This window comes from Hemiscyllium ocellatum, chromosome 33 (genome assembly GCF_020745735.1).
Source record: "Hemiscyllium ocellatum isolate sHemOce1 chromosome 33, sHemOce1.pat.X.cur, whole genome shotgun sequence".
NCBI classification, from domain to species: Eukaryota; Metazoa; Chordata; class Chondrichthyes; order Orectolobiformes; family Hemiscylliidae; genus Hemiscyllium; species Hemiscyllium ocellatum.
This window is the reverse complement of record NC_083433.1, coordinates 49,918,790-49,945,940: the sequence shown is the minus strand read 5'-3', so window position 1 is coordinate 49,945,940 and position 27,151 is coordinate 49,918,790.

The window sequence follows — 27,151 nt, the reverse complement described above, 5'->3', positions numbered from 1 at the left end:
GGATATGATGTACATGCATTCAGAAAACAGGGTTTAATTAGGAAGAGTAGGCATGGCTTTTTGAGTGGAAGTTCATGCCTGACGAACTTGTTAAAGTTCTTTAATGGCGTGACCAGGAAGGTTGTCTAGGGCGGGCCAATAGACGTCCAAACGTGTGGTGCTGCAAAAGCACAGCAGGTCAGGCAGCAATCGAGGGGCAGGAAAATCGACGTTTTGGATATAAGTCTATCATCAGGAATGTCCAAGGCATCAATACTCCTGCTTCTTGGATGTTGCCTGACCAGCTGTGCATTTCCAGTGCCACACTTTGCAACTCTGATCTCCATCATCTGCAGTGCTCACTTTCACCAAGGGTGGTACACCAGGTCTATATGGATTTCAGTTACACCAGAACAGGTTGAGACTTTTCAGTCTCTGGAGAATGATATACATTTACAGGAGGAGGCCAATCAGCCCTCGAGTCAATAGAAATAGTCCATGCAGCAGCAGTATCAGGCTATTCAGCTACCTGAAGTCAGTAACACAGGAAATGGTAGAGGAACAAAGTCACTGGACTATGAGATACAGTGGAATAAACCCAGTTTATATAGTCTGGCAAGACTGCCCTTCCCTTCAATTAGGCCAGGGCTGATCTCTCACGGCATTAATTTTTCTTCCCTGCCCAATTCTTTGTAGCCCTGAACTCCCTGATGTGTCAAGATCCATAAACACCACCCTGCTTCCCCAAACATTTCAGAGAAGTAGCTGTCTGGGATAAAGAGGTCCGAACAGTCACTACCCTCTGAGAGAAGGAAACAGTCCCCACACATTTACCTTGGCCTTTGACATGAACAAAAGACATGAACACAGCATCAGAGTGACTGGCCCTAACACCACGGCAGGGCGTGACTGAGCGAGATGTCAATGAGATTAAATAATATTGAATCCCATGGGAATCAGTTGTAAACTTCCAAGTGGTTGGGCCATTCAGAGCACCATGTGGCTGGTGGAGATCAATCCTCTCAGTCCCAGGATATCTCTATGGACGATCCTCAGAGTAGCTTCCTCGGCACAACATCTTCAGGTGGTTCATCAACGTCTAACCCTCCGTTATTAGATGAGAAGTGAGGATGCTCAGAAAATATCGCATAAAGCAACAAAACCTGGACAAAATTCAAGTTCATGTTGTTAACGTCTAGGTAACATTCATGTAACAGTACTACTGGACCCTGAATATTTCCACAGGACTAAAAAAGAGGAGCTCATTCAGCATCTCAACCTCGTTTCAGAGAAATGTGGGAACGCCATTCAGCCCATAGAAGCTATTGGATAAGAAGAGACACAGCCCATTCACTATCGCTTACATATTATACAAGAAGAGATTTTTTAAAAAAAATACTACAAATGTTGGAATGCCAGACGCCGGAAGAACACAACAGGCCAAACAGCATCGGGGAAGAAATCCACTCCTTGGGTATAAGCTTTCTTCATGACTGGGGGTGGGGATCAGGGTGTGTAGAAATGAAGTGGCGAAGTGTGGTAGTAGGAGGAGGCGTCGTGGTGAGGTGAGGAGCACAGGTAGAGGGTACCACCGGGTTGGTCAATTGAAGGAATGAATCTACTTGACAGTTGGAATATGGGTTGATCCGAAGAATGGAAGGGGGAGGGGCTGGGAAGGAGATGGGGGATTGGAAGGGAGGTTACTAGAAATTGGAGAACTCAGTGTTGAGTCCCCCGGGCTATAAGCTACACCAGTAGAATATGAAGTGTTGTTCCTCCAATTTGTGCTTTTGTTCGTTGCGGCAATGGAGGAGGTCAAGGATGGCCATATAGGAATGTGAGTGGAGGGGGAATTGAAATATGAGGTGATTGGGAGTTTAGTTCAGCCCTTACAGGCCCAGCTGAGATGATCACCAAAGCATTCCCCTTGGTTTACATTTGGTCTTCCTAATATAGAAAAGACCACATCAGGAGCACCAGATACAATAAATTAGGTTGGATCTCATCACCTGGCACATCTTCCACAAGGACCAATCCCTTCACTAATTTTGGTTCGTGCCACACTCCCCACCAAACCCGCCAATCCCCACTGGCAACTGACCATGCAGATGAAAAAAATGCATCACCTGCTGGCACACCAACCCCTCATCTCATCCAAGGCCTCAAACAGTCGTTCCACGGGAAACAGAGGTTCACCTGCCTCTCCTTCAACCTAGTTTACTGCATCAGGTGCACCAGATGTGGTCTTCTCTACACCGGGGAGACCAACATAAACTAAGGGCTCATTTCTCCGAGCGTCACGGTGGGGCGCACAGCAGCCGACCTGAACTCCCAGTCACCACCCATTTCAATTCCCCTTCCCAATTCCTTTTGAACATGACCATCCTTGGCCTCCTCTGTTGCCACAGTGAGTCAGTCTGCAAATTGGACGAAAAACATCTTACCTTCTGCCTGGTTAGCCTACAACCTGGAGGACTCAACATTGAGTTCTCCAATTTATAATAACCTTCCCACCCATGGCCCTACTCCCTTTCCAGCCCCGCCTCCTTCCTTCCATTCCACCAAATGATCCTGCCTTCGAGCTCCCAACTGGATTCATCCCTCCCATCGACCAACCACGTTGTACCCACCATTTATGTTCACCTATCTCCTTCCTCACCATCCTGCTGTTCTTCCCACCCCAACCTCTCCCTTCTCTCTTTATCTGTAGTTCCCCCTACCTCCACTCGCAGTCCTGAAGAACGGGAATACTTGAAATGTTGACTTCTCCACCTCCTGATGCTGCCTGACTTGCTGTTTTTTTCCAGCCTCCTGTTTGTTTATTATTACACAGGAAGATAAGGAATCTAGTCAGCACAACACGCTGGTAAGCAGCTACCATGGGTCACCCAATAATGAACCTCTTCCCTGGGATGAGGAAGAGGACATTCAGCCACCAGAGACATTGACACACGAACAGAAGAGATATTCTTCCCCTCCAAAGTGTTACACTTAAATAGGTGGATGCAATACTACAAACTAATGAAGCACAGACTGCACAGGCGGACTGCTCCAGGTTGGCCTCCTGGCTCCATTGGTAATGTTTCACACGTGTTACATTAACATGATTTGCTGATAGTGAGAAGGCACAGCGGATGGTTTATGACACGTCTCAAGAAGGCATCTTCCATCTCTGAGAAGACAGACTAGACTTGTGCATGGCGGTCAGAAGCTTTTGCGAATGACCAACCTTGTCAAAGTATGGCTGCTGACAAATTTGTGAAGAACACGATGCATAGTGCAGGGTCTCACTCCAACTCTGCATTGAGACAGTGAGAGTTTGTTCAGAGCCTGGAGCTGTCTCTCAACCAACATGGGGGTTCCACAGAGACATGTAAACTATCACAGAGTCATAGAGTTCAACAGGCCCTTGAGCCGAAACTGGACCATTCCGACTAAAATGTCCATCCATTCGAACTCCATTTTCCTGCACTTGGCCCATATCCTTCTTAACCTTCCCTATCATATATTTATCCAAATGTGAAAAATTTTATTACGGGAAAAATGTACTATTTCACGATATCAATATTTAGTTTGAAAATAATGAATGTTGGTCCATAACGCTCAAGTAATATTGCAATCACTTTTTATTCTCTTGTCGCATTACAGATTAAACACTCGTATCCTTCACACTCTCCTCATGGTACCTTCACCACAGGGATTAGTCTGGTGCAACACCTTTATTCTGTCTCATTGTAGCCATGAAATCATTCCTCATAAAGGAGAGAAAATCCATTCACAGCTCCCCATATATTAGTAAAATTCGTTTTTATTTCCAGTTCCTGTCATTGGAATTTACGTTCTTTTATCATCCGAGTAAAGATTTGACACAGTGTCCATAGTGTAGTTACCTGGGCCACTGAATTCCGTGGCAAGGGGCATTACTACTCTGACAAATTGTCCCTGTCATGAATTTACTTCACAGACAAGAACACGATTTTGATGGAAACATTTGTAACGGAAAGAGTGACTAGAAGAGAACAGGAACCATAATGTCTGACTTTTACCAAGATATAGATAATGGTTTATTTAGCACCCGCAATGACGTCAAGATGGGGTTTGGGGATATCATGGAGCTGGTAGTGGGTAGCTTTGGCGATGGAGAGAATATCAAGACATAAATCAATTCGGGGCAAATAGGTACTTCGGGATTGTGAACAGTCTTGTTTTCAGATGTTTGTGAGGGTGGAGGTGTGGGCGGTTCTAAAATTTGAGGGTAATGAATGGATTTGAATTTGAAACTGAAGGCAATAGTTTCAGTCTTTACTAAATACAGATTTAAAAAAAAAAGCACTGAAGTTCACCATGGCTTATTGGATTAATAAATCTATCGAGATGGGGTGACTTACCAGGAACACCAACAATAGCGAGCATGGGATAGTAACCAGCCTGAATAATCAGCAGTACACCTAATATCCGATATGGTAAGATGTACCAATACCAGGAAAGATATAAAAGACCCAAAGATAAACTCCGGTCCATTGTTGCAGCATTCCAATCTATTTTTCTTAGATTCTGAACAATTGGTGCGACATTCCAGGCTACTGTTTTCAGATTCTGATCCATTGTTGGAATATTCCAGTCTAATACACTCAGATTATGATCCATTGTTGGCACATTCCAGTCTAATGTTCTCAGATTCTGATCCATTGTTGAAATATTCCTGTCTACTGTTCTCAGATTCTGGTCCATTGTTGGACCATTCCAGTCTATGGTGCTCAGATTCTGATCTCTCCTCTCCCTGTCTCTTCAATTGCTGATCCTTGGCAGTGTTGCAGGTGATGTATCTGCAGCAATAATGGGATAAAACATTGGAAGAATCCCCGGACAAATAGAAGAGGAAAAAAATCCAGTGACTTAATTAGGATCCATGGAGACAGACATCAATCACAGTCGCTGAACAAACAGATCGAGATAACTCCTTTCAGAATGCGACCTTCAGTTCGAAATAACAACTGGATTGAATTAAATGTTGACATCACTGGCTAATGGTCACATCTCCCAATATCAATTGCTCTCGTGAAGTTAGTTGTGAGGGAGAATTCTGGCCGTTTTCTTATGGCAGGCTAGATGATTCTGCTGTGATGTTCATTTGCAATACTGTAACCACCTGAACACTCCAACATGACCATCCACAAATAAAATCACAATCTAGATGTGGTTTCCATGCTGGTCTCTCCTCGACTAGAACAGGCGCCAAGCAACATATGCTCAGTGGATATATTTGCCCTGACCATACACAGGAAGTGTGGATCTGTCTGGACAATCCACTCGTGACAATGCAGAATCTTTAACACACAATATGATTGAACACTGTTTTATGTAAACTAACAAACACCTTAATACATTATATTGCCTCCAAAGCAGTAAGACTTACATTTTTGGAATGCATTCCAAAGCCAGATGTGGCATGTTCTCATAAAGCCAGTCCTTTTAAAGGGTTATGTTATCCTTGATTTTTTTTAAAGAGGGTCTAAACGACCCAAGATTCCAATATGTCAGAATTTTGAAAGGTTTGTTGGGGTCCTTTTGTTTATACCTAACAGATAATGCCTCTTCCGGAAGCCTTTCAAGTCTTTAAAAAGTAGCCTCTTTAATCAAGAGGACCTCCCTAGTGGCAAGGTTGGATCAGTTCAGGATTTAGTTGAGTCAGGGTCACTGGACGCTCTCTGCCTCCTTCTCCTCTTCTGACCACCTTATAACCTGTAAGCAGTTGTGTCAGTTTTACCTTTGGTGCTAAGGGGTTTTGTTTATTGGGATTGTTGCAAGTATTTTGGAACACCATCCTTAAATCGGGATAGCCTGTCAGGTTCGGATACGGTATGTTATTCAGGTATTGTATTTTCGGTTCCTTATGTTTCATTTGGTAATTTGACAAATAAATGTCATTTGTTTAAAACTCGGCAGACTGACCAGCTAATTCACCCTGGGAATATCAGCTATGCACTAAACTTAAAAAATAGCAAATTTACGGCCCAGGCTATCTTCTTAAAATGTTTTGAGGGGTCGGGTCTGGTTCAGAACAGATTGGGGGCTTTTGCGGAATTTAGACAGCGAGTGGCAGGTGTTATTGTCTCTTATGTCGTGTGTTGATTTGGTGAGTAAACAGAGCTTCAGGTAGCAATGGTTCATGCAGGAACAAAGCTTGATTTGGAGGTGGAGAAAATGACCTTGGGGGTTTTACAAAATGCATATAAGTCCAAGACACGAAAATTAGTAGACAAAGAGAGTTGAATCTACCTCCTAATGTGAGGAAAGATGAGATGATTGCAGCGGTAGCTCAGCATTCCAATTTGCTGGAAACTCCATCAGGATCTGTGGCGATGACTGAACTTCAATCGCAAAAGAAGCAGCTTGAGTTAGAAGCAGAGATGAGGCAGTTTGAGCTACGACAAAAATCAGAAGAGGAAGAAAGATAACGAATAGGTTTAGCAGAGGAAAGAGAAAAACATAATAAATAGCTTCAGCAGGAGAGAAAGAAAAAGAGGGAGCATTTGAGCTTCAGAGATGGACACTTAGAGTGGAAAGTCAGCGTTAAATGATGAGGATGAAGGCTGAAGGTAAGCTTAGCGAGGAACAGACTGAGGATGGGCAATCCTATTGTAGTCCAAAGACTGGTGAGAAATGGCTTTCAGTATATTCACAGCTTGCCTAAATTTGATGAGTAGGAAAGTGGTTAAAGAATTTCAGTGGCCAGTGACCATGTAGGTTTTGTTGACCCAAATAAAACTTGTAGGTAGAGCTAGTGAGGTATGCGCAACACTATCAGAGGAGGGATCTGGGGAGTATGAGGAGGGGAAAATGTACATATGAGCATGTGCCAAAAGCCTACAGACAACATTTCAGGAATTTAAGGAAGAATCCTGGTCGAACTCATATTGACTTTGAAAGGATCAAACAAAGTAATTTTGATAAATGGATAAGAGCTTTAAAAAGAGAGCAAACCTACAATGCTCTTCGAGAGACAATTACTTTGGAGGAGTTTAAGCATTCACGTAGTGCAATCTCATTTGGAAGATCATAGAGTTACAAAGCCAAAACTGGCAGCTGAAGTGGCTGATGATTATGACTCGTGATTATGATTATAAAACTTGTTTTGGCTTCCTCAATCAATTTCAGTCCATGATGGATAGAAATTGGGGCAAAGAGAAATCCCCACGTAGAAAGGGAGACATAGATCTCGGTGAAAAACTTACCATAGGGTAAAAGGCAATACGTGAAGGAGGCAAAGAAAATAAAATGTTTTGGTGCGTTCATTGCAACAAATTAGGGCACATGAAATCACTGTGTTGGTGGGTTCAGAAAAAGAAAACATATGCAGGAAAAAAGATAAGTCTGGGAGTTTTGTCGCAGTGTTAACAGAAAGTTGCATGTTGCAACTGTATAAGACTCTGGTACGGCCTCATCTGGAGTATTGTGTGCAGTTTTGGTCGCCATACTATAGGAAGGATGTGGAGGCATTGGAACGAGTGCAGAGGAGGTTTACCAGGATGTTGCCTGGAATGGTAGGAAAATCTTATGAGGAAAGGCTGAGGCACTTGGGGCTGTTCTCATTGGAGAAGAGAAGGTTTAGGGGAGATTTGATAGAGGTGTATAAGATGATTAGGGGTTTAGATAGGGTCGACACTGAGAACCTTTTACCGCTAATGGAGTCAGGTGTTACTAGGGGACACAGCTTTAAATTAAGGGGTGGTAGGTATAGGACAGATGTTAGGGGTAGATTCTTCACACAGCGGGTTGTGAGTTCATGGAATGCCCTGCCAGTAGCAGTGGTGAACTCTCCTTCTTTATGGTCATTTAAGCGGGCATTGGATAGGCATTTGGAAGTTATTGGGCTAGTGTAGGTTAGGTAGGATTCGGTCGGCGCAACATCGAGGGCCGAAGGGCCTGTACTGCGCTGTATCTTTCTATGTTCTATGTTCTAAAGCACAGTGGAAGCTAAAAAGCTGCGTCAGAGTGTACAAGCTGATTGGAGGTTTGTTAAGGAGGAAGTGCCAGATCTGCTGAGAAAATATACCGGCAAAGGGAAATTTTATTCACATAGGGCAGGTAAAGAGGATGCAATATTAAGAGGCACGGGATCCTCTGTTAAAAAATAAAGAGATACGTACTGCTGAATGACTATTTCCAGAAAAGCTACTGCTAGAGGGAATTCACCATGAGACAAAAAGTGCAAAAGTATGTAAAGTGAGCATAGCGTGTCTAGATAAGTGTGGGGAAATTGTGGTAGGGGTATTGTACAAACTCTCAGCTCCAGGAATAAAAGTTGTCCTTGCGGAAAATATAGCTGATTCAGTGGTTGGATTACTGCTCGTTGAAAAGCCACTGGGTATGCAGGCAACTGAATCAATGTAGGAATCTTGTCCTGAAAACTTTCCTGATTGTTGGTAATAAAGTCCCAATGTCACCAGTTGAAACAGAAAATACCAAAAACGGAAAGATAAGGAAGCTTGAGTGGCATGAGCAGATACTTTGTTCCATCAAAAAGTTGAGACAAAACAGGAGCAAATAGGTGATCATGTAAATATTTTTTGATCAGCTAAACTAGTTGAGTCACAGCAGAAAGATAAGAGGTTAAAGTAGTTGTATCAAAAAGCAAATACGTTAGGAATTTTGAATGTATCCCTAAGTGATATTATCTTAAAAATGATGTCCAAATGGGGAAATGGAGAATAACATATATTCAAGGAGATGAGAAATGGGAAGAGATTCATCAAATCATATTGCGAATGGGGTACAGAAAGGAGGTGATGCGAATGGTGCATGAGTTACCATCTACAAATCAGCTAGGAGTGATGAAAAAACAGACCAAATACAGAGACATTTTACTGGCCTGGACTGTAACCGGATGTAGATGAATTTTGCCAGACGCGTCATACATGTCAGGTAATAGGAAAAAACACATTCGATAATAAAACCTGCTCCTTTCTTAACTATTCCTGCATTTGAGGAACCTTTTACAGGAGTCTTAATTAATTGGCGAGGTCCCTGACCACAATTAAAAAAGTGTGCATCAGTATTTGTTAACCATAATGGATGCATCGACTAGATTTCCAGAGGCCATCCCAAGGAGCAGTATCACAGCTAAAAGAATTGGAAAGGAATTACTCTTTTTTAAAAAATAGATACGGACTACCAATGAAGATACAATGAGATAAAGATTCAAACTTCACATCTAATTTATCACGATAATGTCTTAGGAATAAAGCAATTCAAATGTACTGTATACCATCCAAAATTGCAGGGAGCGCTAGAAAGGTGACATTAAACATTAAAGACCATGTTGAGGGCTTATAATCAGGATTATCCAGATGATTAGGGTTAGGGAATCCCATTTGCACTTTTTGTGATCAATGATGCCCAAATTAACAGAGCAAATTCATTCCATTGGAGTTATTTTTGGGGCATTAAGTGGGAGGACCATTAAAATTGATTAAGGAGAAAATAGTAAATCAGAGTTCAAAGGCCACACATTTGGAATAGGTCTCAAAACTTAAGGAACGATTAATAGCGCTGGGGAGTTGGCTAGGCAGCATTTAAAAGTATTGCAACATGCAGTAAAACAGGAAGCGGACAGGAAATTGTTTAAAAAAATGCAATTTTGCAATCGGGGATAAGGTATTACTGTTACTTCCAGTTATAAGTGAACTTTGAAAAGCAAGGTTTAGTAGACCTTATCAAATACAACCGATATTGAATGAGGGTAACTACTTGATAGGGACTCCAGAAAGAAATAAATCTCACAGCGTATGTCATGTGAATATGCTCAAAAGGTACTTTGACAGGTAAGGACAAAAAAAACAATTTCAGAAGATTCTGAATCGGACATTTCTCAAATTAAAGTGGACAATGAGGTAGTTGTCTAAAATTGGGGTAAATGATTGCATTACCTTTCTGAGAAAAATCGAAACGACCAGAAAGAGTTATTACTATCACATGGGGAGATATGCAGATATTAACTTGGAAGTACTCACCTAATTGTGCATAATGCAGCTATAAGAGATGCCGATTTGATTAAGCAACATCCTTACAGGCATAATCCTCTAAAGTTGGCACAGGTTCAGAAGGAGATTGAATACATGCTCTAACATTACATAATCAACATGTGTTACAGTGACTGGAAATCACCCATAGTCATGGTACCAAAGCCAAATGATACCCAACGATTATGTGTGGACTAACGTAACGTCAATGCAGTTAAAAACATTGGTGCATACCCAGTTCCATGGTTGGAAGACTGTGTTGAAAATGTCGGACAAGCAACTTACATTTGCTATGAAAAATGTGCCGGCCACATTTAAGGGACTAACCAATAAATTGCCGGATTATCCAACCTGTGGTGTACATTGATGACCTTGTGATTTTTACTGTCTCATGGAAGGAACACGACAGCATCTATCAGACTTGTTTGATTGACTTCAGAAGGCTGGCTTGGTGGTAAACCTAGTTTAAAAGTGAATTTGCCAAAGCAGGAGTCACCTTCCTTGGCCATGCTATTGGACATAGATAAACGGTGCCATGAGATTGAAAAGTGAAGGTAATTGGGGAATTTCCCATACCGTTGACAAAAGAAATAGTTCCTGGAATTAAGTGGATTTTATCAAATGTTTGTGCCTCATTTTCGCAGTGTGACTGCTCCACTCACTGAATTGTTAAGGAAAGGCAAGAAGTTTCAGTGGACAGAGGACTGTTAGAACGCATTTGAAGGAATTTGAAATATGTAATAACACTGTCAACGATCAGACACACCAGAAAATGCAAAACCATTCAAGGTGGATTTAAATGTGAATGATGTGGATTTCGGTGCTGGGCTCCTGCAGGAAATCGACAAGAAGACACAAAGACCTATTGGGTATTTCTCCAAGAAGTTGAATGTTCATTAGTAGAAATATTCAACAGTTGAGAAAGAGACTGTGAGCTTTGTGTTGGCACGACAACATTTCAGTGTTTACGTTGCCAGCAACGTATCAAAGACAACCATTTACACTGATCATAACCCAATGAAGTCTTTTTGGAGAAATTTAAGGACAAAAATGCGAGACTGTTTAGCTGGGGCCTGTTGTTACAGCCATTCAATTTGAAAATTGTGCACATGGAGGTCTTGAAAACGTGATTGCCAATGCAAATGGAGAGACTCAATGATGGAAGTACCACACACTGAATCTGGATGTAATTGTGCCTGTTCGCATGTTTGTTGTAAATACATGTATATGCGCATTTTAGAGTATGAACCACTATTTTTGGTGGTTTTGAAAACTGAAGCCATCTTTGAATATTGAAGATTCGGTTTTATATTGGGGGAGTTGTCACACAGGGAATCTCTTGATAAGGTTATATTGTCCTTAAGTTTTTTTTTATTACAGAGAGGTTCTAAACATCCCAAGATTCCAATATGTCTCAATATTGAATGCTTCATTGGGGTCCTTTGTTTTTTGCCTCACAGATAATGCCTCGGATAGAGGGCTTTCAAGCCTTTAAAAATACTGGCGCGTTCAAGAGGATGTCGCCAGCTCTCCAGCTGCACAGGTCAGTTCAGTTCGAGGGTTAGTTGAGTCAGGTTCAGTGTTGAAACCGGACGCTCTCCCCCTTCTTCAGCCCTCTGACTTTTTAACCTATGCTTTTTTTTGTGTAATGTTTACTCTTTGCGATCAGGGGTTTGTTTATTAGGATTGTTGCAAGTAGTTTGAATCAGCATCATTAATGGGAGATAGCCTGTCAGTTTTGGATAGGATGAATTATTCAGGTACGGTATTTTCGGTTTATTGTCTTTCATTCCTTATTTTTGCAAATACAATCTGTTTGTTTAAAAGTCGACAGTCAGACCAATTAATTCACTCTTGGAATATCCCTATACACTTACCTTCAACAAACGGCAACATCACGGACTGGGCGATGTTCTTAAGAATGTTGCGACGGGTTGGACCTGGTCCATAACAATGTAGAATAACCTTATTTATTAAAAGTCATGAATTATCTAGAAAGGAATATAATGAATATGATAATGGCTATGAGACAGAAAGGGCTGTGGCCGGTGACTGAGGTAACCTGAGGGGAGTGCAGTATTCAGCCATCACTGTTTCTGACAAATGGAATGAAATGCAATACAGAGAAAGATAACAGATAACTCCTGGTATATGGAACGTTGAACAACAATGTGAATGGGATAGGGCAATTTTCAATGTGAAGTTCATAGTGATATTTTATATATCGACTGTTTAATCACAGGTTATACAGGTTGTTAAGATTGTTTATATCTGAACGGGATATTCAGAAAAAAAACAGACACATATAACAAAATGTATTTCGTTACAGTGAGTTACAGCAGAGTAAGAGTGAGAATACAGCTCATATCGAGCTGGTACAGAGATGATGGGCTGCATGACAACCACCTTTATTGTACTTATTCTGAGAAATATATTGAAAATGTTGAGACTGAGGAGACGAGTTTAGTCATAATTCGCACAGACAATGGCATAATTAATAAACTATTCCTATTTTTTTCATCAAGTGTAGCTTTCTCTAAAAGGCCTTTTAAATCAAAATTACTTTGATGAGAACCGCGTATTTATTTTCAGAACTTAAAGAAGAAACAGACTCCAGTGCAATGCATATGTCATTGGCACAAGTGATGGGAACAGGAATGGAGTATAATGTCCAAATATAATCAGTTTCAACATCCAGAGTAATCAAGAAAATAACAAATTATTAGAGATAGTGGAAAACTGAAATTCAAATGCACAATGAAGGAGGAATGCAACAGATGTTGCAGGATCTGGGCAGAGAAACAGAGGTAACATATCGAGTCTTATATGTACCTGTTCTGAACAAGTTATGTTAGACTCAAAAAGAGTTACTTCCTTCTTTCTCTGCTCCGATACTGCCGGAACTGTGGGATTTCTCTTCAGCAGATTCAATTGGTGCAATGACAGGAGACAGAGAGTAATGGGGAGCGGATTCTATTCGAACTGAAGGCTTGTGCCCAGCAGTGTTCCACATAGGTTGTTTGTCATTTATGTGAATGATTTGCATGAGAATATCGAATGCATGGTTCGTAAGTTTGCGGATGACACCAAAACTGGTGGCATCGTGGACAGTGAAGAAGGTTTTCTAACAATACAAAAGGATCTTGAACAAATGGATCAAGAGATTGGTAAATAACAGATAGAGTTCAAGCTGGATGAATGTGAGGTGCGGGCAATAGTGTGTGTTTGTTGCTGTCCAGTGAACCAGGAATGGGATGATTTTATTCCCCATCTTATTGGTTCAAATCATCGATATCCTTCATGATATTTGAGAGGCCTTACCCTCTCTGTGGCTACCCTCTTGCTATTAATGTAGTTGCACGATATCTTTGGATTATCCTTAACCTTATCTGCCCATGCTATCTCATATCTCCTTTTTGCTTTCCTGATTTTTCTCGAAATAATGCCCGACACTCTTTATATTGACTAAGAGATGAAATTGAATAAAGCTGTCTATATCTAAAGTAAGGTTTTCTTTGATTCTTGAATAAAAGTTCAATAACTGTAGTTGTCAATTGTTCCTTAGGCTTACGAGCATTTCCCTTCACTCTTACAGGGACATAATGACTCTCAATTCCACTTGTCAGACATTGTTTTACCTGCTAACAGTCTACTCCAAGTAAACGTGGTATGTCCTTGTCCCATGCCATTAAAATTTATGGTACTCCAGTTAAAACAAACATTAATGAAAGGCTTATTATTTTCCATAACCATTATGAAACTAATAGAGTTATGATCGCAAAACCCAAAATATTCCCTCATATTTACTTCAGTCACTTGCCCTGCCTAATGCACAAAATAAGGCCTAGTTTTACTCTTTCTCTGCTAGAATCATCTGCATATTGATAAACAAAATTTTCGTGAACACATTTGACAAATTCTTCACCATCTAACCCGTTAACGCTGTGGTAGTCCCAATCAATTTTTAGAAAATTAAAATCCCCCATTATTACAACCTTATTAAGCTTACATATATACGAGATCTCCCTATATGTCTGTTTCTCAATTCCTTTCTTACTGTTGGAGAGCATATTTTACAATACAATCAACGTGCTCTTTCCTTTCTTATTTTTAATTTCGACCAATATATTTTCACTGGACGATTTGTCACAAATGAGCATTTGGTGCATTCTGTTCAAAGTGAACATTATATTCATATTCTTAACACTGCATGCATATTTTAACTGGATATTTTTTTCAGAAATATCTTCTCCAGTTACAGCAATAAATTATTCCTTAATCAAAAATGGCAGACCTCCCCCTCCCTGCCCTCTGCTTGTCCGTTTCCATCATTTCTATGAGCCTGTCCACCTGGAACATTGAATTGCCAGTCTTGAACATCTTTCAGACGAAAGTGAGGACTGCAGATGCTGGAGATGAGAGTCGAGAGTGCGGTTGTAGAAAAGCACAGCAGGTCAGGCAGCATCCGAGGAGCAGGAAACTCGATGTTTCAAGCAAAAGCCCTTCATCAGCCCATTCCTCATGAGCGGCTTTTGCCCAAAACGTTGACTTTCCTGATCCTCACATGCTGCCTGACCTGCTGTGCTTTCCCAGAACTACGCTGTCGACTTGGATATCTCTCAACCAATTTTCTGTAATACGTATGATGTTCCACTCCCATGTTCAGAAGCATGCCTTGAGTTCATCAGCCTTCCCTGTAAGACCCCTTACATTGAAATAAATGTAATTTCATGTTTCAGAATGACTATATAATCTTGACTATCTCGTTTTCCTTGTCTAATTGACTCTAACAGCTCTCCTCACAATCATTAACTTCTCTAACCAACCTGCCATTTCTACTGCTATTTGGAACATCCCCCTTGCCGTCTCTGTCATTATAAAGTTTCCCTACATAGAATGAGCAAATCTCCCTGCTAAGATATTCGTTGCTTTCCAGTTTAGATTAGACCAATCTTTTCTGAACAGGTTATTTCTATTCTGAAATAGATTCCAATTTCCCAAAAATCTAAATCCCTCAATAACACAATAGCTCATCATCTGTTGATCTTTCTCCTTTAACCCGTTGTTCCTTCCCAGTTGAGTTTGGCATTGGTGGTAAACAAGAAAGTATTGCTTTAACGGTTTTATTTTTGATACTCTACCTCACCTCTTAAGTTCACTCTGTACTGTTTTAATCTTTCACTGAAAAAAGTCATTCCTGCCATTATCTACAATAATGTTTTGCTATTCAATCTCACCTTTAACAACGTGCTTAAAATGTTTCGAAACTTTCTTCATCCTCGCACAGGGAAAGCAACAAACCATCCTAAATTACTGGTCACTGCCCCAGAATCTCCTGTTGATGCCCCGGTAGAAAAGTCTACTGAAGCAATAATTCTACTAACTCTTCTCAAACGCTGCTGAACAAAAGTATCATTCCAATTGTCCAATGATTGATAGTTCTTCCATTTTCCTCAGAGAGACAATCCCCTTCAGCTGTTCTAAAAGCTGAAAAGCATTTTGAGAGAGGAATAGTCACCGCAGACATTTGAACTGCCTTCTTGTCTTTCCGGACAATCACCCAACTATCTAACTGATTTGCTGGATAACATTTTTTTTAAATCTTCCGTCTATCTCTCTTTGTACCTTATATATGGTTTTAGTGACATTATGCATAAAAGCAGGATTGCTTTTGACAAATTATATGGACGTTACCTTTCATTACCTACAGACAATAACGTTTAAAAAAATGGAAAAATATATACATATACGTATTAAACATATACAACGTAAACAAAATCAACCAATTAGCTAATTAAATCAATACAAATATTCCTCTTCAATTAATCCCGAGAAGAAAGTAGTCTCCTCCGGAGCTGAAAACGTGTAGGACTCTCCGGAAGGAAGGTACAACTCCGTATTTTAAAGACAGCTGATTAATCTTTCAAAGCAAAAACACATGTGCAGTGTAATAAATGAAACCTTTTAAAACAGAAATAGACTTTTCCTTTCTTTTGTAAACCACCCTTAAAAAGCTCTTTTCAAACAAAAATTCTTTTTGAAGAAAATTGCGTGTTTTTTTTATTTTTTATTGTTTTTGTACGTAAATGAAACAAAATAGAAAAAATGATGTTAAATTAATAATCTATGATAACTATATCAACTGCAAAAAAGACTACATTAAATATTTAACTGTCTGCGATCCCAGGAGCAGCTGTAAGATCCATGCTGCTCTAAGAACATTATGAGAAACTGTTTTACAATATGAAGAAATGTAGATGCAAGTTTTAATAATTTGTTTTCAATTCAAAGTGACTTTACAATACGGTTTAATTTCCTGCCACGATTCTAAATATAGAATTTAATTGAATCTTTATCTTCATCACTCGAACTCTTTCAAACAAAATTGTGAATCTGTGTTCATCGTACAGACGGAAAGTTCCTTCATCTCTGAATATTGCAGGAATGATACAAATAACATTATCCAGGTCCACGTAAAACCCAAATTTTGCAGTGAAAGCCATCGAAACCTAATCCAATATTAATTACGTACAAGCCTTATGAATAAATCATAGAGAAGGGCAAAATATAAAAGGCGAATTCAGCTTTATGTCCAAAATAAAATTCGTGGTTCCCTCATTAAAAAACCTCAACTGCATTACGCTATAAATTCACAAAAATAGGAATAACAAGAGAACGGGAAGAAAATCAAGGCTAAGTAGTGAACTTCATAAATGATGATGATGAGAATGGGAGGGATGGAGTTTGTGGGGAATGATAAATAACGTTGTGGATGACACAAAGATAAGCTGGTGGTTCAGTGAGGAGGGAAGTGTGAGGTTACAGGAGCGTATAAACCAACTGTTCAGGTGGACAGATCAATCGCTGATGAAAAATATAACACATATAAATGTGATACATTTCTGAAGTGTTAAGACAAGAGAGTACTCAAACTGAAGAGAGGCTTGATTTACTGGATTTTACTTTTAAGCAAAGAAATTTGAGAGGTGCTCCTGGTGGCGTTGTTAAACAGCATGGAGGGTATGCAGAGGGTCATCAGAGAGTAGCCTTTCCCCTTGTTCGAAGGCTCAATAAAAGGACGCACACTTATAAAGTGAAAGTGGTATCACCATTAATCTGCAAACTGGAGAAAAACTTTCTTATTTCTAAGTGTATTTGGTTTTAAAATATTTCAAGATTTATATCGTATTCTGCAAAATGTGATATTGAAATTCCACCTTCCTCGTGCCTCCGTTTCGCAATCTGTTCATTGAAATAATACAATTTTTCCATTCAACTCTCCAACATGTTCAAACACAGGCACAGTTTCTCAACTCTGATCCAAAGACCAATATTTGCCCGTTCCCCTGACCTCTTTAAAGACTTATATCCTCTTCCCATCTTCCTTTTCTAATCTTTTCAATGTTTGTATTCTTTTATAATAATACAAAATATTTTTCATAAGATATACAGTATGACAGTTTCCAACAGTGTTGATAATGTAATATCTTTACTCAGTATCTAAACTATAAAGTTGCAACAATGCTAAAGTGTTTTGCAGTCCCGTCACTCACTTCCCAGACTGAAGTTGCAACAAATAGTCATTGAAATCTCAAAAGAATTGCCAAGTATTTACTTCTGATCCGAATGGCAATTTGTCTCTTTATTATGAAATGGGCATGTTAATTATGGACTGTCTGTCTGACTGCAACATTTTGATGTGGTTTACTCCAGGCAATTAAACATCAGGAATAAAGAGCAGGGATAGGCCAGATGTGTGCCATGCCTGGTGTGGGAATCAACAAAGCCTGACTGCAATCTGTTCTCCACATTAATGTCTTGTTCCTGACACACAGAGCAACCTACACCTCCATGACCCGGAGTCATGTTACCCCAGCTACCAACAATCAATAAAATTCAAAGAACTGCAGATGGAGCAACACCAGAACATAGAAATTAGGAGTAGCGGAAGGAAATTCAACTTTGCGTTATCCACATTAAACACCATCTTCCAGATATAACAATCTGCCCCAATTTCTCATATTCATCTATCAACTCTTTATTTCAGTATTACAGCCTGTTTGCCACCTAGTTTACTACCATCTGTGAACTTATTTGCTACACTCTGTCTCTCCTTCCAAGTCATTTGGATTGATTGTAAACAGTTGAGGTTTGAGAACTGAAACCTACAGCACCTCACTAGTTTTAGTTCGCCAGAGAAAGACCAGTGATCCCGATGCTCTGCTTTCTGTCAGTAAGCCAATCTTTTTTCAAATTCAATATTCTACCCTTATCCCCCGGGATCTAACCTGCTAGATCAGTCCTTTATGCAGTAATTGTCAAATGCCTTCTGACGTTTAGACGTACAGCAGTTTCTGTGTCCCAATTATCCACATTGTTGAGCACAACCTGCTCATCATGAAACCATGCTGACAGTGATAAACTGATCTTTGTTTTTCTAAATTTTCAGTTATTTCCTACGTTACGGTTGACTGAAGAAACTTCCCCACTACAGAGTTAAAACTCACTGGTCTAAATTTTGTCATTTTTTCCTATCTCTTGTTTTTAATACACGTGTCACATTATTAATTTTCCAATCGTTTGGCACAGTTCCAGAATCAAGGGATTTTTTTGCATGTCGTAACTAACACATTAGGTACCTCTGCTGTTCCCTCCTTTAATATAATACAGTGGAGGCCGAGAGCCTGACCTCCTCCTAATCCCATCAATGTATTTAATACCTTTTTACCTCAGCATTGTACTTCTCGCAAGACCCTTTGCAGTTGTCGTAAATTTTGGGAAGAAATTATCTTCCACTGTGAAAGCAAGAAGTGTTGGCATTATCTCTGCCATTTCTGAGTTTCCCATTACTACCACGCCGTTTTCATTCTCTAAAAGGCCAACATTTTCATTCAGCATTCTTTTACTTTTTCCCTACTCGGAGAAGTGTTTTTTTTTATCAATTCTTATGTTTTCAACGCATTTTCCTTCGTAGCCATTTTGATTTTGTTTTTAGCAAAAGTTTGCGAACAATTAAAGCGTTTTTCTTTATTTCATTCATAGGAAGATGGCTTCGCTGGTTAGACAGCACTCATTGTCCTTCCTAATTGCCCAGAGGGCAGTTAAGCGTCAAGCAAATATGTGTGGGTTTGAAGTCACATGTAGATCAGCTGAGGTATGGGTGGCGGTTTCCAGTCCGAAAGGGCATTCATGAAACATATGGAAGTTTCAAACAATAAGCAATAGATTCACTATTATCAATAGACTCTTAATTCCAGGTTCATATTGAATTTAAATTCCACCATCTACCATTGCGGCATTTGAACGTGAGTCCCCAGAACATTATCTGAATCAGCAGTCGGTGATAATGCCTCAAGCCATCACTTTCATGTTAGTATCGACTTCCTTGTTAAGACACGGATCACTTTTCACCTTTTTAAAATTCCTCTTCCACTCAAGATTACACTTTAATTAAGGAGTTTGGACTATCTCCCGAAGTAGTTGTCACTGTTCTTCAAGTGTGCCGAATTTTAATGTTTTTTTTCCAAGTCCACTCAGGCCAAGCCCTTCCTCAGGCCAGTAAAAGTATCATTGTCCAACACTAAACCTCAGATCTGTGACTCTGCCTTCACTGTTTCATTCTGAATGTGAAACTGCAGCATTTTGTGGTCAATCTTTCTAAGGTGATCTTGTACTACAGTATGATTTATCACAACTTCTTCATTATGTTCTCAGTTTGGTTTCTCGAGATGTTACTCGAAGAAATAATCCCTCATACGTTCGATGAATCATTCTTTGAGACTCCCCTTGCCAATTGATTAATATAGTTAAACCTACGAGACTAACACTAACCACGCCCAGAGGACTGTAACCCCAATTCCTGTACAGCTGGTAAAAATTTTAACCCTTTGTGATTTGGTTTGAATGCACATTTTTTTTTAGTGACTGAGTGTGCTTTGTTCTCTGGAGCTTGAGATCCGAGACTGTTTTGAATCTGATTTCTATTAGGGAAATTTAACATGAATAATTTTAAGGTTAAGCATATTACAGTGATTATGAAATAAAATGTTAACTCCTGTTCTTTTACAGGCCATGACTGCCTCAATATCAGTTTCTAACTGATCTCTTTTATCCTTACATATCAGCGATTTATGAAGGACAATTGAAGTTTAAGTTCAACATTAGACTGTAATTTTATAAATCCAATGGTTAATATCTGTGTCCTTGAATTCGGCCATTATTCATGCATTAGAAGTTTTTTAAAACTTGAATAGACAAATCTTTTTAAGACACCTCCAATTATTTCACGACTTGTGGCATTGCAATTGACCAATGACTGGTCAGGACTACTTAAGAAAACTAATTTTAGGATTAAATTAAGGGAATAAAACCGGGTAATTATAGTGGATTTCAAAATTGGGAACTGTATGAATTTTACTTTTTAAGTATTAAATTGCTGAATAAATGAATTTATAATGAATAAATATATATTTCTGAATAAGGTTCCAAAATGTATAGCTAGGAACAGGCTTTAAAGATAGACAAGCATAAATTGATGTCTTGGTATTCGAAGTTATAGGGAGCAAACAAACATCTGGCAACGTAACATAAGAAGCAGAAACAAAAGGCAAAAATAATGATGGCCCACGGTTGATGAGTTAATTTAAAAAATTCAAAACTAAAAGGAGCAAGAAACCGGAATGGTGGTGGGCAGCATGTTGAAAATAAAGGGAGGAGATGTTAATTGATTTGGTGGACAGGGACGGGGATCGCGGTGGAAATCCCGACTGGCGGGATGTTATTACTGTGGAAAAGCAGGTCACTTTAAGTGGAAGTGTCCGGATCTGAAAAGGGAAGAGAGGGCGATATTGCTTATGAATTTCGATGAAGAATAGGGGTGTCAGGGGTTCCAGACCCCTGGGGCCCACCAGGAACACTTGATAAATTTAAAGGTGCGACTTTACAATAAGGACGTCGTTTTCCTATTTGATACGGGGGCAGCAAGGTCATCCTTAAATTTTAAGCCCAAGGGAGGAGGAACGAAAGCGTTAATTGGATTATAGCGACAGTTTTGTGATGAGAGGCACAAGGAATCAGTTTTGCACTCATGACAAAATACTGCCACAAAATTGGGGATTGAATAAACTGCAAATGGTGTTATGAAATCTGTTGAGGTTCTTAAAAATGAATGTGCTCGAGCAAGAAAAAACAGAAACAGAATGAGAAGTCACAAGTGACTGGTAAACAAACAGAACTGAGCAATTACTGTTTTTTTAAGAAATGTTTTGGTCACTTGTTGCGTTTCCAACTTGAATTACAGATAATGCTTATTTTATTTATATAATATACATAATTATTATTTAATATTTATAATAAATCGATTGTGCTAGCCTGAATCAATATTAATTGGTAGGATCCCTTCACACATTCTCAGTGACCTGTCATATTGATTCACGTTCAACTTAAAACATGACTGCATTAATTGATTGTTAAAGAATGGAAAAATACATTACTGGCCAATGAGGTAACTAACGAAGCAGCGCTGAATCCCACAAGAAGCAGTGATTTATTCCCTAAGACCTATTGTCCCAGGTCCTTGGGAAGCTCCAATATTCACCGAAAGAGAGGGAAAATAATTGAAAGATTTAGGGTGCGTAAAAACAGCAGAGGGACATTGGATGTTACCTGATGGAAGGGAAATGTCAAACAAAATGATGTTGCGGGAAATGATGGCTGTCTTACATCAGGGGAGCCACTGGTGAGTGCAAGCAATGTGTGATTTAGTCTGAAGGAAATATGGATGCTACGGGATACATACGATAGCAAAACAGATATGTGAGGGATGCATAACACGTAAAAAAGTAAACAAGAAAGTGTTAAGGAAACAAGTCCCAGGAGGGAGAGAGCCTGGGATAAGACCATTCCAGAGCATCCAGGTAGATTATAGCGAATTACCCAGTGGGAACACTGAGATATTTGTTGGTAATAGTTGATCACTTATCCGGATGGGTGGAGGCATATCCTCTGGCCACTGCCAACCCAGAAACTAAAGATTTGTTCTTAAATAAGTATATAGTGGGTTTGTCCTCCTCTTTGTCTTTCCTCAGGAAACCGGGTTTATTGGCACAGACTCCGCTCCTTGAATTCGCTGTTCATCGCATCCAGCTGGGAGATTGTGTCTTAATAAAATCATGGACAGATACTAAATTGCAACCGGACTGGAAAGGGCCGTACCAGGCTCTTTTGACTACCGAAACAAAAGTACAGACGGCGGAGAAAGGCTGGACTCACTACACTCGGGTCAAAGGGCCAGTGGAATCTCCAATTGAGGAAGACATCTGGATAGCCGAATCAACGCAAGACCCGCTAAACTCAAGCAAATGAGACTTTGAGTAACTGATTATACAGTGGTGACGCATGCGCAGGATTATTTCAGTAGGATGGTATATTAAGTATTTTGGTGCTTCAGCATGATGTCTTAGAATGCTGGGGAAGCTTCGAGTTATGATACTCGCTCTCTCATTATTGTGATTTTGTCAAATATCATTTTCATATGTGTTATTAATGGTTCCTGATTCGGATAATCCACAAGTAATAGACTCCGATGCATGCAGCTTAGTAAATTGTGGGGATGTAGATAATCAAAGACAGTAATGCAGCTCAGAGAGACATCATAAGTCCTATGGTGATGGCCTTGGAGATGGTACTTGGTATAATGGTCTTGTCACAGTACACCGGGCTCCCTTCCAACCAGCTTTCGCTTGTCCCAATAAAAAGTGTAACCCAATATACCTAACGATAAAGAAAACCACATGGCACGAAGGAAAACACGGGGAGGGGGGTGGGGGGCGGTGGGGTGGGGTGGGGGTGGCACCTATCAGGTGCAATTAAATGAATCATTTGAGATAGAAATGACATCAAACGGGAATGACTTTTTGGGTTGTTGTTTTCGAATTAGCGTAGGAAAGGGAAAACGGGCAGAACTACTGAGGATAGTAAGATACAACCTTACACCGCCCCCCCCCCCCACTCCGGTGACCGTACTATAGAGGTAAATGACTTGAAACAGACCACCGAAATAGAAATTGGATACCGGGATGTAAATGTCTGTGATGAATGGGTAAAATATACTGTAAAACGTCTGAATAAGAGCAATTGCTATGCCTCCGGTAGGCCAGTGGCCCAGGTCGTTACCTTTCCACTCGGGTTGAAGCGAGACAGGAAGGATATGAAATGTATGATAGCCCTGCATCAGGATAAGACTGCATGGAATGATAGGAACTGCACCTCCCTCCATTGGAGATGAAAGACTTAAAAGCCTCCCCCCGCCCCCCGCCAAGTCTTCAGCCGCAGTCAGAAATCACACATTGTATGTGCATTGACGAGGTACAAATTGTTCTAGAGATTTGGGGAAGCTGAAATTATGTACAGGGACTAATAATTTCACTGATAGAGACAAGGGAGGGAACTAGTCAGCACTAAAGGTCCCCCGAGTTGATCTGTACTGGTACTGTGGAAGCAAGATATTGAGACCCACCCTACCTCCGGATTGGAGAGGGATAAGTGCAATTGTACCATTGGCAATTCCATTTACCCTGGCATTTGAGAAGGAAAAGATACTAGGGTAAAAGAGAAGGAGTAAGAGATCATTCTTAGATTCTTCTTTCGATGACAGGATTTATCTAAATTCTACAGGAGTCCCGGGGTTTGGGGGGGGGGGTAAAAGATTTTCAAGGCTCACAACCAGATTGCTGCAGGCTTTGAGTCAACTCTCTTTTGGTGGGTAACAGTTAATAAAAACGTAGATTGGATAATTTACATTTTCTATTATGAACAGCGATTTATAAATTATACAAGAGATGCTGTTAAAGGAATATCAGAAAGCTTGATGCGACAAGTAGGATGGCATGGGAAAACAGAATGGCCCTTGATATGATTCAAGTGGAAAAGGGGTGTGTGTGTGTGATATTAGGAGGAAGCTGTTGTACCTTTATTCCTAATAACACTGCAACTGATGGTTCAATTACTCGGGCTTTAAGAGGACTGCCTACCTTAGCAGAGGAACTGGCTGATAATTCACGAGAAGACACATCTCTCACGGGATGGCTTGAATCATGGTTTGGAAAATGGAAGGCGTGGTGGTTTCAATCCCTAAGTCCCTGATAGTAGTAGCCGGGGTATTCGTAGCCATTGGCTATTGTACTGTATACGAGGAATCTCCCAAAGACTGATTGAGACAGCCTTAATGAAACAGATGCCCCTAAAAGGGAATCAGGCAGAAGGACTTTTTTTAAATTAAATAATGAGGGGATGAGTGAGACCAAGATGGATGAAATCTCATGAATGATGCTTGTGATCTTTGGCGGCGCTGCTTAAAAGAAAAATTGTAGAAACAACAATTGCATGCAAAAATGAAAAGGGGGAATTGTGCAGAGTAATTATAAATGTTGTTATCTGCAACGCAACGATCACAAGGCTGAATCATGAAAGAGGAAGACGGGTGTAGGTTAAGCGAGATTAGCTTGTATAAACAGTTGTAGCATCTGTTTCCAGTTTCTGCAAAAACAAAAAAACTAGTAAAGCGGTCATAAAGCTCAGTATGGCCAAAGAATGGCAGGGAATGTTGCTTTATAGAGCAAGGAAGCAGATGGCAGTCAAGGAGGATATATAATAATAGACCACAGAGGGATGTGGTGAAACAGCCAAGCAGGACACGCATTTTTGTAACGAACAAGACCGGATGAGGCAAGAGATAAACAGCCATATTTAGAGAAGTGGGCGATGTAATCAGGGGAGAAAGAATGGAATAAGCGGGGGAGGAGAAAAAGACGAATGAATTGTTTAAAAGGTGTGAATTTGTTAAACGTGTTGTGCCTATCATTTAGGCACCCCTCTTGCAAGAGTATAATGAACGATACTGCTGCTTCAGATTTTGACTCGGACTGAAATTATTGAAGTTAGTGTCTTCTATTTCCCACACAACCATGGAGATCCTACTTATAAACTCAGGCGTCGCTTCCTAAATATTCTTTGCTGGACCTTTCACTCATCTTACAGATGTCATTCGTATCAATGTGTACCACGACAACTGGCTGTTCACCCTTACCCTGCAGTATGCCCTGAACATGCTCAGGGGCATCCCTGATCCTCGCACCAATCGCCCTTTGAATGAAGAATTCATAGAATCATCGAATCACTGTGGTGGGAAAACAAGCCATTTCACATAGCACGTCCACGCTGACACTCCCAAGTGTAAGGCACTCTGACCCATTCCCCTACTCGATTACTCTGCACTTGCCCCTGACTAATGCATCTAACCGGCACATCGCTGAACACTATTGGCAAGAAGTAAACAACTTAGATTCATTCTGTTACTCTATGTTGAATCTTTTTTCTCACAACAGATACTTCCAGAAATACTGAGCATTTCCAGCTACTTCTGGTTTTGTCACCGATGATATTTGCGTATTGATAAAAACATATGCAACACAGACTTGAAACAAAGCTGAATTTAAACGTTCAGGAGAAAACTAAATATTTGGTCATTCAATGACCCAGTAAATTTTAATTGAATTAATCATGTTCTGTCCGTGAACGCCATTTGTTCACTTTCCCAATCCTGAACAAAGGAGATTTTTGCATATGTTTTAATATCAGAAAGCTCGGAAAAGTTGCACATTTACTTCTTCATATGGGAATGTGATTGCATCTCATTCTTTCATCTCAGTTCAATTACAGAGGATTATTGGCAAAACACACACAATGTATTACTTTTGTCGAAGAATACCAGTAACATTGTAAGTAATTGGAATCATAACTGGAAAGAAGGAATTAGACAAAGGAAGGATGAGAGACAACGGGCATTTTTTTAAATAGAAAAGACTATTATGTGAAGTTATGTGATCAAATTTATGGAAATCGATGTAGGGCTGACAAGCGATATTGTTATGAAGGCATAGAGGTGTACATTGTTCTGAAAAAAGTTAAAATATGACATTTGACTGTGAAACAAATAGTTATTCTGAGTTTCCATGGTACAAAATCAAATTCAAATTTGGCCAGTCAGTTTAACTATACCCCAACACTCTGAAATCCAGTGGAGTTTGAAATATAATGTATTTGATGACACCAAAGTCAATAAAATAATCCAATGTTTTGAGGTGTAAAACCGGACAGTTTGAACATTTAGGGAGAGAACTGCCAAGGGCATCGACAAAGATAGACTGCTAGCTGAAGAGCTTTCTGAAAGCTACCTGTCTGTAAGACGTTTGCACAGCAGAACATCGAAGCCAACCGAGATAAAAATCTACAGAGAAAACTCTACAAAGGAAAATTGACAAGCTGACTAGTTTTGAAATGTGATTATATTCTTTTAAAATCTTAATCATATTGTTTTGTTTTATCAGACCAGTATTGTAAAGTGGGAAGTAAAAGATAGGTTTAACGAAATGAGTTCTAAATAGTTGTTCATTTTAATATTCTCTGTTGGACTTAAATAGCAAAATAGTTAATTTTACTTTAAATAGTGACCTCTGTAAATGGATCTTTGCCTCTCGAAATTTAACAGATTCCAGCATGAGGTTAACCTTTTTTCATTGTGGCTGGTTCAGATGAGGAGAGGGGTTTCCCCTGTGTCATAACAGTTTGGGGCCTTTTGTCTGCGATTTGAACAAGTTTAGACAGATCCAGTCTGAGATTTGGGCAGAGTTAAATAGGTTTGGAGTATGAAAATGCACAGTAGATTTATTCATTTACACGTTATTGTCCTTGAGCTTTAAATAAAAAGTCGGTGAGACACTTCGTTTAATTTCGGTGACTTGTGGTTGGTTAAATTTAAAGTGAGATAAATGGCTCTTCAAAAATGTTAAAGAGATTCTGGGGTTTGAAGATGATTCTCACATTTGCCGAGGGTATTTAGAAGGAAAGATAAAGGCCAAACATTTAGCATTCACAAATAATTTAGATTTGTGTTTAACCAAGATCAAGAGTAAAGCTGAAATTGTCAGGAAATTACTCAAACACTAAGGTGTGTTAGAGAAACAGACAAGTGCAGGAGAGTTAGAAAAAAAAAACTTCAGTTACAATTGAAGAAAATTCAGTTTAAAGATAAACAAAGGGAGAGAGAAAGAGAGAGAAGAAAGAGAAAGCAAGAGGGAAGAGAGGGAGAAGAA